The following is a 16,224-nucleotide window of genomic DNA, read 5'->3' on the forward strand; positions in this document are numbered from 1 at the left end:
CTGCTGATCACACTGTTTCATATACATTAAAACAAAAAAAATATATGGCCACGCAGTGCTTCATACTGTACAATGGCTATGCAGTGCTCCACATACTGTATAATGGCCCTACATGATGTTCCATACTGTATAATGGCCACACAGTGCTCCATACTGTATAATGGCCACGTCTGTCCTGTGTCCTTGTGTGTACCACATTGAGAATGGAGAAAAGAAAGAAGACCAAAGAACTGTCTGAGGACTTGAGAAACCAAATTGTGAGGAAGCATGAGCAATCTCAAGGCTACAAGTCCATCTCCAAAGACCTGAATGTTCCTGTGTCTACCGTGCGCAGTGTCATCAAGAAGTTTAAAGCCCATGGCACTGTGGCTAACCTCCCTAGATGTGGATGGAAAAGAAAAATTGACAAGAGATTTCAACGCAAGATTGTGCGGATGTTGGATAAAGAACCTCGACTAACATCCAAACAAGTTCTAGCTGCCCTGCAGTCCGAGGGTACAACAGTGTCAACCCGTACTATCCGTCGGCGTCTGAATGAAAAGGGACTGTATGGTAGGAGACCCAGGAAGACCCCACTTCTTACCCCGAGACATAAAAAAGCCAGGCTGGAGTTTGCCAAAACTTACCTAAAAAAGCCTAAAATGTTTTGGAAGAATGTTCTCTGGTCAGATGAGACAAAAGTAGAGCTTTTTGGGCAAAGGCATCAACATAGAGTTTACAGGAGAAAAAAAAGAGGCATTCAAAGAGAAGAACACGGTCCCTACAGTCAAACATGGCGGAAGTTCCCTGATGTTTTGGGGGTGCTTTGCTGCCTCTGGCACTGGACTGCTTGACCGTGTGCATGGCATTATGAAGTCTGAAGACTACCAACAAATTTTGCAGCATAATGTAGGGCCCAGTGTGAGAAAGCTGGGTCTCCCTCAAAGGTCATAGGTCTTCCAGCAGGACAATGACCCAAAACACACTTCAAAAAGCACTAGAAAATGGTTTGAGAGGAAGCACTGGAGACTTCTAAGGTGGCCAGCAATGAGTCCAGACCTGAATCCCATAGGACACCTGCGGAGAGATCTAAAAATGGCAGTTTGGAGAAGGCACCCTTCAAATATCAGGGACCTGGAGCAGTTTGCCAAAGAAGAATGGTCTAAAATTCCAGCAGAGCATTGGAAGCAACTCATTGATGATTACCGGAAGTGGTTGGTCGCAGTTATTTTGGCTAAAGGTTGTGCAACCAAGTATTAGGCTGAGGGTGCCAATACTTTTGTCTGGCCCAATTTTGGAGTTTTGTGTGAAATGATCAATGTTTTGCTTTTTGCTTCATTCTCTTTTGTGTTTCTTCATTTAAGACAAATTAAATGAAGATAATAATACCAAAGAATTTGTGTTTGCAATCATTTTCAGGAAGAAACTGAGTATTATCTGACAGAATTGCAGGGGTGTCAATACTTTTGACCATGACTGTACTGAGCCCGAGTGACGGGCGAGACACCACATGTACTGAGCCCGAGTGACGGGCGAGACACCACATGTACTGAGCCCGAGTGACGGGCGAGACACCCCATGTACTGAGCCCGGGTGACACTGTAATATGTAAGTAACTTCAGACTGTATTGTGGGGACCATTCACTTCTATGGGAGGGTGTTAAAGGGAACCTGTCACCCCCAAAATCGCGGGTGAGGTAAGCCCACCGGCATCAGGGGCTTATCTACAGCATTCTGGAATGCTGTAGATAAGCCCCCGATGTAACCTAAAAGATGAGAAAAAGACGTTATATTATACTCACCCAGGGGCGTTCCCGCTGTTGGTCCGGGTCCGGCGCCTCCCATCTTCATCAGATGACGTCCTCTTCTGGTCTTCACACCGCAGCTCCGGCGCAGGCGTACTTTGCCTGCCCTGTTGAGGGCAGAGCAAAGTACAGCATTGTGCAGGCGCCGGGCCTCTCTGACCTTTCCCGGCACCTGCGCAATGCAGTACTTTACTCTGCCCTCAACAGGGCAGGCAAAGTACGCCTGCGCCGGAGCTGCGGCGTGAAGACCAGAAGAGGACGTCATCTGATGAAGATGGGAGGCGCCAGACCCGGACCAACAGCGGGACCGCCCCTGGGTGAGTATAATATAACGTCTTTTTCTCATGTTTTAGGATACATCAGGGGCTTATCTACAGCATTCCAGAATGCTGTAGATAAGCCCCTGATGCCGATGTGCCTACCTCACCCGCGATTTTGGCGGTGACAGGTTCCCTTTAAGGAGGAGGAGGAGGTGAGCTGTGACATCTCCTATTGTGACTGTTGGATCTGGTTGCCGGGGTCTACCTTCCTGTGGTTGTTACAAGTATCCTCCGCTCACCTTTCGGGGTGTTGCGCTCCTCGTCCACTTGTCTCAGGAGATTCGGTTGAACGCTCGGTCCGGCGCTGACATCCTGCAATATAATGGAAATGGCGGCTGAAGCTGCAGCACAAGGAGACACCGGAGAACGGCGGGGACAGAGCGCTCTGTAGCCGTGGACACGTGCAGTATAGCACGCGGCTGCCGGTCATGTGACGCCTGCACTCACTTTCACCAGAGGAGCGGCGCTATAGGTCAGAATATCAGAGTAGAAGCCTCGCTGTCTGATCACCGGATATTTCCGCGGGAGGACGGCGCTGATCCGCGCGGGTGACACCGGCACAAGCGACTGCGGACGCGGGATCTCCCAGTGTGGACGGGACTCCGCGGAGGATGGGGGTCGTCTGCCGTTATCTGCTCCATCTGCGCCCAACAGAGAAGACAAACATGTCCAATAACTCTACAGGACCGTGACAGCTGCAGAACATCGCCCCCCCCCCTCCCTCCCTGCAGAGCTTCATCGCCCCCCCTCCCTCCCTCCCTGCAGAGCTTCATCGCCCCCCCTCCCTCCCTCCCTGCAGAGCTTCATCGCCCCCCCTCCCTCCCTGCAGAGCTTCATCGCCCCCCCCTCCCTCCCTGCAGAGCTTCATCGCCCCCCCTCCCTCCCTGCAGAGCTTCATCGCCCCCCCTCCCTCCCTGCAGAGCTTCATCGCCCCCCCTCCCTCCCTGCAGAGCTTCATCGCCCCCCCTCCCTCCCTGCAGAGCTTCATCGCCCCCCTCCCTCCCTGCAGAGCTTCATCATCGCCCCCCCTCCCTCCTTGCAGAGCTTCATCATCGCCCCCCCTCCCTCCCTGCAGAGCTTCATCATCGCCCCCCCTCCCTCCCTCCCTGCAGAGCTTCATCATCGCCCCCCCTCCCTCCCTGCAGAGCTTCATCATCGCCCCCCTCCCTCCCTGCAGAGCTTCATCATCGCCCCCCCCCTCCCTCCCTGCAGAGCTTCATCGCACCCCCTCCCTCCCTGCAGAGCTTCATCGCCCCCCCTCCCTCCCTGCAGAGCTTCATCGCCCCCCCTCCCTCCCTGCAGAGCTTCATCGCCCCCCCTCCCTCCCTGCAGAGCTTCATCGCCCCCCCTCCCTCCCTGCAGAGCTTCATCGCCCCCCCTCCCTCCCTGCAGAGCTTCATCGCCCCCCCTCCCTCCCTGCAGAGCTTCATCGCCCCCCCTCCCTGCAGAACATCGCCCCCGCCCGTCCTCATACTCACCTGTCACTCAGCTCAGCTGCCTGTCCCACACACTGCGCGCGCCGCAGCCGCCAACATCCCTCTGGCGCTCTGTCCCGCCGCAGCGCCTTCTTCCTGACTGAGTGAGCGGTCATGTGATACTGCTCAATAAGGTCATGAATATGCGCATATTCATGACCTTAATGACCGGTACCATGTGACCGCTCACTCAGGACGCGCTACAGACGGTGAGAACAGGCATCGCTGGAGGCTGGAGCAGGAGGTGAGTATCGTCTCTCTTCATGGAGGGTGGGTGGGATGCGGAGGCGGGGAGGGGCGCGGGGAGGCAGGCGGGGGGGCGGGGTTTTGCGTCGGTCACATTTGTGACTTAAAAAAAAAAAAAAAAATCCTTGCCCAGGTGCCGCCCCCCCGCAATGTCGCCGCGCTAGGCACGTGCCCTCGAGTGCCTAGTGGCAAATACGGCCCTGCTCATGACCCAGTATCAGCACGGGTTTACTAGGGACCGTTCATGTCAGACTAATTTGATCAGTTTCTATGAAGATGTAAGTTACGGATTGGACCAAGGGAACCCAGTGGATGTAGTGTATATGGACTTTTCAAAAGCTTTCGATACGGTGCCACACAAAAGGTTGATACATAAAATGAGAATAATCGGGATAGGGGAAAATATGTGCAAGTGGGTTGAGAGCTGGCTCAGGGATAGGAAACAAAGGGTGGTTATTAATGGAGCACACTCGGACTGGGTAGCGGTTAGCAGTGGGGTACCACAGGGGTCAGTATTGGGCCCTCTTCTTTTTAACATATTTATTAATGACCTTGTAGGGGGCATTCAGCTTAGAATTTCAATATTTGCAGATGACACTAAACTCTGCAGGGTAATCAATACAGAAGAGGACAATTTTATATTACAGGATCATTTATGTAAACTAGAAGCTTGGGCTGATAAATGGCAAATGAGCTTTAATGGAGATAAATGTAAGGTCATGCACTTGGGTAGAAGTAATAAGATGTATAATTATGTGCTTAATTCTAAAACTCTGGGCAAAACCGTCAATGAAAAAGACCTGGGTGTATGGGTGGATGACAAACTCATATTCAGTGGCCAGTGTCGGGCAGCTGCTACAAAGGCAAATAAAATAATGGGATGCATTAAAAGAGGCATAGATGCTCATGAAGAGAACATAATTTTACCTCTATACAAGTCACTAGTTCGACCACACTTAGAATACTGTGCACAGTTCTGGTCTCCGGTGTATAAGAAAGACATAGCTGAACTGGAGCGGGTGCAGAGAAGAGACACACCACTAAAGTCACTTAACAGTGTTTCTGCATATATCAAATGTAGCATAAAGACCAATCAAAGCCTTAATTAACAAGGATTAATATGTAGGATACGGTAAGAAAACAGCGTCGCTCTCCTCTGCTCTGCACTACTAGCGTTCAGGATCCAGCGCCGTTACTCCCTCCAGGCTTTGTGCCTCTCCTCTGGCGCTTCACCTTCCATTGTGATCCTGCAGCAGACTGCAGCTCCTATATCCCATGCTCTGGCTGACGCTCATTCAGGCTCATTAGCTTCCTCATTCAGTCAATGTCTAAGAAACGCTCTGACGAAGGTCCGGTGTGGACCGAAAACGTTTAGCGTTTTTTTTTGTCTGGATGCATCAATAAACTAACAAGCCTTTCTTCTCAAAAATTGAGTGCCAAGTTTCATTCATCTTTAAGGATTAATATGTAGTTACAATGTAGTTATTGGGCCTATATAGTTTATGTGATTACATACAGTTCACATGGATTATAACGTTGCTAACATGAAATTGTTGTGACCACAATATGGATAAACAGTATACACGATTTATCTACTATATAATTGTCTAAGGGTCACTTCCGTCTGTCCTTCTGTCTGTCACGGATATTCATTGGTCGCGGCCTCTGTCTGTCAAGGAAATCCAAGTCGCTGATTGGTCACGGAAAAACAGCCACGACCAATCAGCGACGGGCACAGTCCGGAAGAAAATGGCCGCTCAGTACTCCCCGCAGTCACTGCCCGACGCCCGCATACTCCCCTCCGGTCACCGCTAACACAGGGTTAATGCCGGCGGTAACGGACCATGTTATGCCGCAGTTAACGCACTCCGTTACCGCCGCTATTAACCCTGTGTGTCCTCAACTTTTTACTATTGATGCTGCCTATGCGGCATCAATAGTAAAAAAATCTAATGTTAAAAATAATAAAAAAACAAAAAACCTGCTATACTCACCCTCGGTTGTCCGCCGAGCCGCTCGCGGCTGCCGCCATCTTCCGTTCTCGGCGATGCATTGCAAAATTAAGGAAAACCAGAATAGAAATAACCGAGGTCCAGTATTATAACAGCAAAAACCAAAGAACTAACGCAAGACCTAAAACAGTAAATTTTAATGTAATAATTAAAAACTAGAAAGCAAAAATATCATAAAGACCAGTAGGAGGGATCCTACGGGAAAACAGGGTCTCTGGTATACAAAAAATATTTTTATGCCAGAAAAAAGTATATAGCAATACAAGTATACAGGAAAGGACTAGGGAAGATAGAAGTGCCTATCCCTATTGAATGCCCTTCCTGACAGCGGAGGTTGGCACCCTGGGATACGATATGGCGCCCCCGCTCAACGTAGACTGTCCCTGAAGTCCCTAAAAAGGAATCCCTCAATAAAAGCCACCACCAAAAAATACACCACAAACACAACAACAAAAAAACAAGTGAAATAAAATATTAGTGCTGTTAAATGCTGGCTTCAAGTGTATAGATAACTCAATTCAGCTGACATTTATGAACTCTGGCGTATAATGTGAGCTAGAATGTATATGAACAGTAGTATATCAGATATAGAAATATATCGTAGGCAATATTTGATACTGCAACACTTCTTATAGTCTATAGTGGTGCTGCAAAAGTATCAGTAAATTATAGGTACCCATAGTGTACTCAGAGAAGGGAAAAAGAGAAAAAAAAAATAAAAAAAATTCCAGAGTACACATATAGGAAATCTCTATTGCATGATACAGCCAAATAGCTTGAATATAGGGTATCATGCACAGAATACCATAGAGATCACCCAAGTAAAAATAGAAAATGCACAATACAGTAGCTCTTATCAGACTCAGATCAATCTGGGTACCTAGTTTCGATAACTGTACACATCAATGAGTTATAGATGCAGGTTTTAGTAGCTTAATGGCATCACCACCAGATAGAAATCTAAATATAGACAGGTTGATATTCTTGCACCTCACCATACACTGAGCATTATAGAATATTATGGGGCTCAGATACAAGTGCAGATTTGGTGACTTAATGGCATCACCACCAACCAAAAACGTGCATATAGAGCGATTTGTTATTATTGCCAAATTTTTGGAGCTCATATAGAACGCCCCTCAAAGTCTAGTAACTCTTCCCGAGCTCAGATCAATCATACTGAGCGATTAGGTGGATGCAAAAAAAATTCAGTGAGTTACAAATAAAGGTTTAATAACCTACTGGCATCACCGCCAGACAAAGACATAAATATAAAGAGGGGCGTCTTTGCCAGAGTAAGGAAATAGGACATGTATAAGGGCATCAACGCCAGAAAATATACGCACAGAATGTCAATCACTTGGTCACATAGGTTTTATAGGTTCACACTTCAAAGCATCCCCTCCAAAACAAGAAAAAAGAAAATGTTTGTTAACTAATAAATACTTGTATGGCATCCACGCCAGAGATAAAAGAAAAAAAAGGGGGATGTTAGAATAGTGACCTAGGCAAATGACCGATTGGCGTCTCGCCAGACAGAGACCATGTATCCTGCATTTAAAGATGCCCTTTGCAGAAAAAGCTCTAATAGGGGCGCCATATCGTATCCCAGGGTGCCAACCTCCGCTGTCAGGAAGGGCATTCAATAGGGATAGGCACTTCTATCTTCCCTAGTCCTTTCCTGTATACTTGTATTGCTATATACTTTTTTCTGGCATAAAAATATTTTTTGTATACCAGAGACCCTGTTTTCCCATAGGAGCCCTCCTACTGGTCTTTATGATATTTTTGCTTTCTAGTTTTTAATTATTACATTAAAATTTACTGTTTTAGATCTTGCGTTAGTTCTTTGGTTTTTGCATTGCAAAATTACCCAGAAGACTTAACGGCCTTGCGAGACCGCTAAGTCATCTGGGTAATTTCGCAATGCATCCTGGGAACGGAAGATGGCGGCAGCCACGCGCTCATCACCTGCACCAGATCCGAAGGTGAGTATGTTATAACTACAATGAGCCCTCGGATCCAAAGGTGAGTATGTTTATTTTTTAACCTGTGACATACATGGCTGGGCAATATACTACGTAGCTGTGCAATATACTACGTGGCTGGGCAATATACTACGTAGCTGGGCAATATACTACGTGGCTGGGCAATATACTACGTGGCTGGGCAATATACTATGTGGCTGGGCAATATACTACGTGGCTCTGTGCTGTATACTACGTAGCTGGGCAATATACTACGTGGCTGGGCAATATACTACGTGGCTGGGCAATATACTATGTGGCTCTGTGCTGTATACTACTTCGCTGTGCAAGATACTACGTCACTGGGCAATAAACTACGTAGCTAGGCAATATACTACGTGGCTGGTCAATATACTACGTCACTGGGCAATATACTACGTAGCTGGGCAATATACTACGTGGCTGGGCAATATACTACATGACTGGGCAATATACTACGTGACTGGGCAATATACTACGTAGCTGTGCAATATACTACATGGCTGCGCAATATACTACGTGGCTGGGCAATATACTATGTCACTGTGCAATATACTACGTGGCTGCGCAATATACTACGTCACTGGGCAATATACTACGTGGCTGCGCAATATCTTACGTAGCTCGGCAAAATACTACGTGGCTGGGCAATATACTACGTGATTGGGCAATATACTACGTGACTGGGCAATATACTATGTGACTGGGCAATATACTACGTGGCTGGCCAATATACTACGTGGCTGCGCAATATACTATGTGGCTGGGCAATATACTACGTCACTGTGCAATATACTACGTGGTTGGGCAATATACTACGTGGCTGCGCAATATACTACGTGGCTGGCCAATATACTATGTCAATGGGCAATATACTAAGTCAATGGGCAATATACTACGTGGCTGGGCAATATACTATGTGGCTCTGTGCTGTATACTACGTGGCTGGGCAATATACTATGTCACCGGGCAATATACTACGTGGCTGGGCAATATACTACGTGGCTCTGTGCTGTATACTACTTCGCTGTGCAATATACTACGTCACTGGGCAATATACTACGTGGCTGGCCAATATGCTACGTCACTGGGCAATATACTACGTGGCTGCGCAATATACTACGTAGCTGGACAATATACTACGTGGCTGGGCAATATACTACGTGACTGGGCAATATACTACGTGACTGGGCAATATACTACGTGGCTGGCCAATATACTACGTCACTGGGCAATATACTACATGGCTGCGCAATATACTACATGGCTGGGCAATATACTACGTCACTGTGCAATATACTACGTGGCTGCGCAATATACTACGTGGCTGCGCAATATACTACGTAGCTGGGCAATATACTACGTGGCTGGGCAATATACTACGTGACTGGGCCATATACTACGTGACTGGGCAATATACTACGTGACTGGGCAATATACTACGTGGCTGGCCAATATACTACGTCACTGGGCAATATACTACATGGCTGCGCAATATACTACGTGGCTGGGCAATATACTACGTCACTGTGCAATATACTACGTGGCTGCGCAATATACTACGTGGCTGCGCAATATACTACGTAGCTGGGCAATATACTACGTGACTGGGCCATATACTACGTGACTGGGCAATATACTACGTGACTGGGCAATATACTACGTGGCTGGCCAATATACTACGTCACTGGGCAATATACTACGTGGCTGCGCAATATACTACGTCACTGTGCAATATACTACGTGGCTGCGCAATATACTATGTAGCTGGGCAATATACTACGTGGCTGGGCAATATACTACGTAACTCGGCAATATACTACGTGGCTGTGCAATATACTACATCACTGGGCAATATACTACGTGGCTGCGCAATATACTACATCACTGGGCAATATACTACGTGGCTGGGCAATATACTACGTAACTGGGCAATATACTACGTGACTGGGCAATATACTACGTGACTGGGCAATATACTACGTGGCTGTGCAATATACTACATCACTGGGCAATATACTACGTGGCTGGGCAATATACTACGTGACTGGGCAATATACTACGTGGACATGCATATTCTAGAATACCCGATGCGTTAGAATCGTTCCACCATCTAGTTATTATATAGTTACAATATAAACAATAATAATTTATGCAAAAATAAAAAGACTCCAGCTCCACGAACTGTGATTCTTTATTTAAATAAGAAATTCGAAGGACATACACAGTCTGCGATACAAATTCACACGAACTGCATCAATGTATATGTGAATAAAGAATCACAGTTTGTGGAGCTAGGGCCTCTTCATTTATGCATGTTCCACGACTTGACACGGCGATTCAGGGCTCCGAACACCCTCAATCATGGTGAGCTGGACTTTATTTTAACAATAACTGATATATGGTACCCAGATGCTCATAATTAATTTATTTTGATTTTTAATGATATACCGGCGTGAATAGTGAAAAAGCAGAAGAAGAAAAAGAGAGTTATAAAGGAAAACAACCACAAGGGTAGGTTCACACTAGGCGTTTTTTTTCTGCAGCAAAATCTAATCTCTTCGCAGGAAAGAAGCTGCCGAAAAAAGGTTTTCCTTGTTTTTTGCTGTGTTTTTTTGTGCGTTTTCTGCTGCGGTTTTGGAAGGCTAGAATTGTCTCTTGTGCATGCTGATAAAGTTTAGTGTTGAAAAAAAGTCCTATTCTATTGAATCAGGTTTTGGCACAAAAAAAATGCAGCAAAACCTGATACCTGCGTTCTTTCACCACCTATTCATTTCAATGGGTGAAAAATGCTAAAAAAACACTGAAACAAGCGACGTGCTCCATTGTGCAAAAAAACATGCAAAGCACAAAATACTAATGACAGAAAAACAAAACTGTGTGCGTGAGAATTCTGAAATCTCATAGACTTGGCTGGTACTGTAAAATACAGCTGAAAATTTGCATTAAAAAAATGCTGCAAAAATGCCTAGTGTAAACTTATTAGATGGTACCCTCGGTGATGGTACGTCTCATCGCAGATCCCCTGCTTTGATGTGGGCTCCGGCGGTGATCTCGCATCAAAGCTGGGACATGTCAGCTGTTTTGTACAGCTGACATGTGCCCGCAATAGGTGCGGGCAGAATCGCGATCAACCTGACGCTATTAACTAGTTAAATGCCGCTGTCAAATGCTGACAGCGGCATTTAACAAGCGCTTCCAGCCATCGGGCTGAAAATGCAATCACCGGTGACCCCTGTCACATGATCGGGGGTCATCGGTGCGTTGGCATAACAACCAGCGGTCTTCTGAAGACCTCTATGATTGTTGATGCCAGATTGCTGTGAGCGCCACCCTGTGGTCAGCGCTCATAGCAATGCAGTAAATCTACTACATAGGAGCAATCTGAGCATCGCTCCTATGTAGCAGAGCCTATCGGGCTATGCCAACTTCTAGTCTCCCATGGAGGCTATTGAAGTATGGCAAAAGTAAAAAAAAAATGCTTTAAAAAATATGGAAAAAAAAGTTTAAAAAAAAGTTTAAATCACCCCCCTTTCAAAATAAAACAATAAAAAAAAATTCAAATATACACATTTTGTATTTCCGCATTCAGAATCACCCGATCTATCAATAAAAAAAGTATTAACCTGATCACTAAACGGCGTGGCGAGAAAAAAATTCAAAATGCCAGAATTACGTTTTTTGGTCGCCGCGACATTGCATTAAAATGCAATAATGGGCGATCAAAAGAACATATCTGCACCGCAATGGTATCATTAAAAACGTCAGTTCTGAGCACAAAAAATAAGACCTCACTCGACCCGAGATGCAAAAAAATGGAGACGCTTCGGGTCTTGGAAAATTGCGCAATTTTTTAAAGCAAATTTTGGAATTTTTTTTCGCCACTTACATAAAAAAGAACCTAGACATGTTTGGTGTCTATGAACTCGTAATGACCTGGAGAATTATAATGGCAGGTCAGTTTTAATATTTAGTGAATGTAGCAAAAAAGCCAAACAAAAAACAAGTGTGGGATTGCACTTTTTTTGCAATTTTACTGCACTCAGATAAAACTCTGTTGCTTGTATACCCATATTATGGGTATACTGCTATATAAAGCTTCTACAGTACATCAAATGAAGCTAAGAATGTGTCCCCGCTCATTAAAATCTTCTATTTTCAACAGTAGGTCCGATGTGTCACATATGTATGATGGTAAAGCTGTGAGAAACGGTCTTAGAATCCTGACAATGTATATGCTGCAATTCTGTAAGATGGAATCGTCTCCGGAAACTATGGGTCAACCTTTTAACGGAGGTAGTCCTTTGTGCACCTTAGGCGAAGCATAAAACACCAGTATAGTGGTTTTTTTTTGAAACATGTAATCCCTTTCATTTTTGGAGATTAATTTGGAATCTAAAGCCGAGGTGAGTATAGATTTTAATTCAACATTAAAATTATCAGTGGGATCCTTGCGTGGCACATTATAGGGTAGAATAATTAAACACATATCTTTATAAGTTGTGTGATTAGGGTGACCAAATTGCCTCCTTTGTCGGATGCCTTGAAGATTAGTTCTTTGTTCACAGATAAAGCATCCAAGTCTTCTCTCTCGAAATAAGATGAATTAATGAATTTTTCCTGTTTCAGAGAGCCCAATTTTTTCAAGTCAGCCGTGACTAATTTAGTAAAGATATCCACACTCGTATTGTCTGACACCAGACAGGCTTAGGCTGTCGGGCCGAGATTCCGACGCTAGCGTTTGTTGTGCTGCACAACGGGTGCAGCGGATGCATTTCTCCGGCGCATCCGCTGCCCCATTGTGAGGTGCAGGGAGGTGGGGGCGGAGTTCCGGTCCATCGGCTGCAAAAAACGTTACATTTAAAGTTTTTTGCTCCCGGCGGTCTGCCGCAAGACGGTTGCGACGTGTGTCAATACGTCGGTAATGTAACTCTATGGGACAAAAACGCATTGCAAACAACTTTGCAGGATGCGTTTTTTCCCCTAAACGACGCATTGCGACGTATTAAAAAAAACGCCAGTGTGAAAGTAGCCTAAGAATTCACCGGCAGGTATTTGCTAACTGCCTGCCTGCTCTGCCGTCTGATGATCTGTTCCGGCTCTGAGTGGTCAGGAGCGCTCCGGACAGCAATTCTCCTGCTCCCAGTGACATCACTTTGACAGACGAGTCTTGTCTTCCGGTCTGCTTCGTTGATGGGGTGTTACTGACCGCATCATGCTGATTGACAGCCGACTCCCCACTGCATTAGGCTATGCCGGCTGTCAATCACCATGATGCGATCAGTGATGCCGCGTTCACAGCGCAGAATGGAAGAGAAGCTGCTCTGTTGACATGGCATTGAATGAAGCTGTCGAAACGCAAACTCAGTCTGAACAGATCGTCACAGGGCACAATGGGTAGGACCACCCGCTGGTAACGTCTTGGCCCTGTAGCCAAAAAACTCTAAAGTTCCAGATAACCCCTGACGCACAATGTATGAGTCATCACTTTTTTATTTTTCTGCTGACATGAGAGCTTGTTTTTTGAGGGACAAGTCATAGTTTTGAATGACGCCGTTCATTTTACCATACACTATACCGTACTGAGAAAAGGGGAAAAATTCCAATTGTAGGGCAATGACAAAAACAACTCGATCCTGTCATTTATTTGCCGTTTTTTGTTTTTACAGTATTCTGCAGCACAAAATAATATGTCAACACGATTTTCTAGGCTCCTAGGCCATTACGATCATAGTGATACCAAAAGGTGGAGGAGGAAAGGTATATGAATTTTTATATTTTTTTTTCAAACTTTTCAGACAGAAAAGATGCAACAAATTTATGCAACACTGATAAATTCAGCACATATAATGGCAACACAAGGAAAGTGGCTGAGATTTATAGACATCTCATGCTCACTGTGCGTTAACCTGCGACGCGCGTTTCAAATCTGCATCATGTGAATTTCTCTTGCGGTGACGCCGAGTTTTCTGTGCGGACTTTACCCATAGACTTGCATCAGATGCAGAAAATCTGCACGTAAAAAACACATATGATCCGCACATGACAGTATCAATAACGTTTTGGTAACGCCAAATTCCAGGAAGTGTCAAAAACAATAAGATTTAATTAAAATATGTTACACCAACAAGAGACAAATACCGCAGCATGAAAAAGATGATAAAAACGCACGTAAAAAAACCCGCACGTAACTGAGTTTTACCTAAAAAAAATCATCAAAAATCTTACTAAAGCCTTGTTGGGGGAACATGGTCTTACAATGTGACAAATGATAAATTCAGCAAAACTGGTGACTCCGATGAACCCGTGACCGATTCCCAGACACAGCAGGGGGTCCCTCACATTGAAGTCGCGGTCCCTTGTGGCTGCGATGCCGCGATTTGTGGCAAACTTATCAAAGCGCAGCGCGCTGCCCGACTATACCAATGCATTCCTATCTAGAAACTGTTTCCCCGCTTTATACGCGACATATAACATGATGTGAATGTGATAAATGTTGGGAAAGCTTCGGGGGCCACATCTTCTGAGGGGCTCAGAGGAAGGGAGACGGACTACTAAGAAATGGCATAATATGGCGGCTGTTAGAAATGAGTCTGATGGAAAAATAACACCAAGTGCAGCAAAATTTAGGCACAAAGTAATTTTCCCAAAAAACGTCAGCACCCCTTCCCCCCCCTAAAAAAAAAGAAGCCAAAAACTGATTGAAACCCAAGGTGTGTAAACCAATAACTGGCGCAGTGTGAACGGTAACTCCAGGGCTCCATAATACAGAGCAGTAATGTGACCCTGTACAGTCATTGAGGAGAGCTGCCATTTATTCAGAGCCAGTGTGTGACACGTTATTGTACAGAACCGGCTGACACAACTGTGCGACATTGCACAGCACCAGGGCAGCAGGGACCACGGCCGGAGAGCCAGCCGGGGCAGCAAGGAGCGCGGCCTGAGCAGCAGCCTCAGCGCCGGGGCAGCAGGGAGCGCGCCCAGAGCACCGGGGCAGCAGGGAGCGCGCCCAGAGCGCCGGGGCAGCAGGGAGCACGGCCAGAGCGCCGGGGCAGCAGGGAGCACGGCCGGAGTGCCGGGGCAGCAGGGAGCGCGGCCGGAGCGCAGGGGCAGCAGGGAGCGTGGCCGGAGCGCAGGGGCAGCAAAGAGCGCGGCCGGAGCGCAGGGGCAGCAGGGAGCGCGGCCGGAGCGCAGGGAGCACGGCCGGAGCGCCGGGGCAGCAGAGAGCGCGGCCGGAGCGCAGGGGCAGCAGGGTGCGTGGCCGAAGCGCAGGGGCAGCAGGGTGCGTGGCCGGAGCGCAGGGGCAGCAGGGTGCGCGGCCGGAGCGCAGGGGCAGAAAGGAGCGTGGCCTGAGCAGCAGCCTCAGCGCCGGGCAGCAGGGAGCATGGCCGGAGCGCCGGGGCAGCAGGGAGCACGGCCGGAGCGCAGGGTGCGTGGCCGGAGCGCAGGGGCAGCAGGGTGCGCGGCCGGAGCGCAGGGGCAGCAAGGAGCGTGGCCTGAGCAGCAGCCTCAGCGCCGGAGCAGCAGGGAGTGCGGCCGGAGCAGCAAGGAGCGCGGCCTGAGCAGCAGCCTCAGCGTGGGGGCAGCAGGGAGTGCGGCCGGAGCGCAGGAGCAGCAGGGAGTGCGGCCGGAGCAGCAAGGAGCGCGGCCTGAGCAGCAGCCTCAGCGCCGGGGCAGCAGGGAGTGCGGCCGGAGCGCAGGGGCAGCGGGGTGCATGGCCGGAGAGCAGGGGCAGCAGGGAGTGCGGCCGGAGCGCAGGGGCAGCGGGGTGCATGGCCGGAGAGCAGGGGCAGCAGGGAGCGCGGCCGGAGAGCAGGGGCAGCAGGAAGTGCGGCCGGAGAGCAGGGGCAGCAGGGAGCGCGGCCGGAGCGCAGGGGCAGCAGGGTGCGCGGCCGGAGCGCAGGGGCAGCAAGGAGCGTGGCCTGAGCAGCAGCCTCAGCGCCGGGGCAGCAGGGAGTGCGGCCGGAGCAGCAAGGAGCGCGGCCTGAGCAGCAGCCTCAGCGCGGGGGCAGCAGGGAGCGCGGCCGGAGCAGCAAGGAGCGCGGCCGGAGCAGCAAGGAGCGCGGCCTGAGCAGCAGCCTCAGCGCCGGGGCAGCAGGGAGTGCGGCCGGAGCGCAGGGGCAGCAGGGAGCGCGGCCGGAGAGCAGGGGCAGCAGGAAGCGCGGCCGGAGCGCAGGAGCAGCAGGGAGCGCGGCCGGAGAGGAGGGGCAGCAGGGAGCGCGGCCTGAGCGCCACCTCGCACCCACACACTGACCGAGGACGCTGCTGCACTGCTGATCCCTGCTCCCGACACTGCCCCGCCCCCTGCAGTGACGTAGCTCGCTACTCTGTAGTCTCGGGCAGCCCCAGGTATTACTCCGCGGCGGTCTGCCTCTCTTGTC

At 48.4% G+C, this 16,224-nt stretch overlaps 1 long non-coding RNA gene across 1 annotated transcript; it reads right to left on the reverse strand.

The window, feature by feature from the left end:
• Positions 1-2,287: 2,287 nt before the first annotated feature.
• Positions 2,288-3,607, reverse strand: LOC138680895 (uncharacterized). The gene is made up of 3 exons (XR_011321826.1): positions 3,583-3,607; positions 2,552-2,745; positions 2,288-2,416 (listed from the first exon to the last, which is right to left on the reverse strand). It is a non-coding gene; the product is annotated as an uncharacterized lncRNA (long non-coding RNA).
• Positions 3,608-16,224: the final 12,617 nt, after the last annotated feature.

The sequence above is a fragment of the Ranitomeya imitator genome, chromosome 5 (assembly GCF_032444005.1).
Source record: "Ranitomeya imitator isolate aRanImi1 chromosome 5, aRanImi1.pri, whole genome shotgun sequence".
In the NCBI taxonomy this organism is placed as follows: domain Eukaryota; kingdom Metazoa; phylum Chordata; class Amphibia; order Anura; family Dendrobatidae; genus Ranitomeya; species Ranitomeya imitator.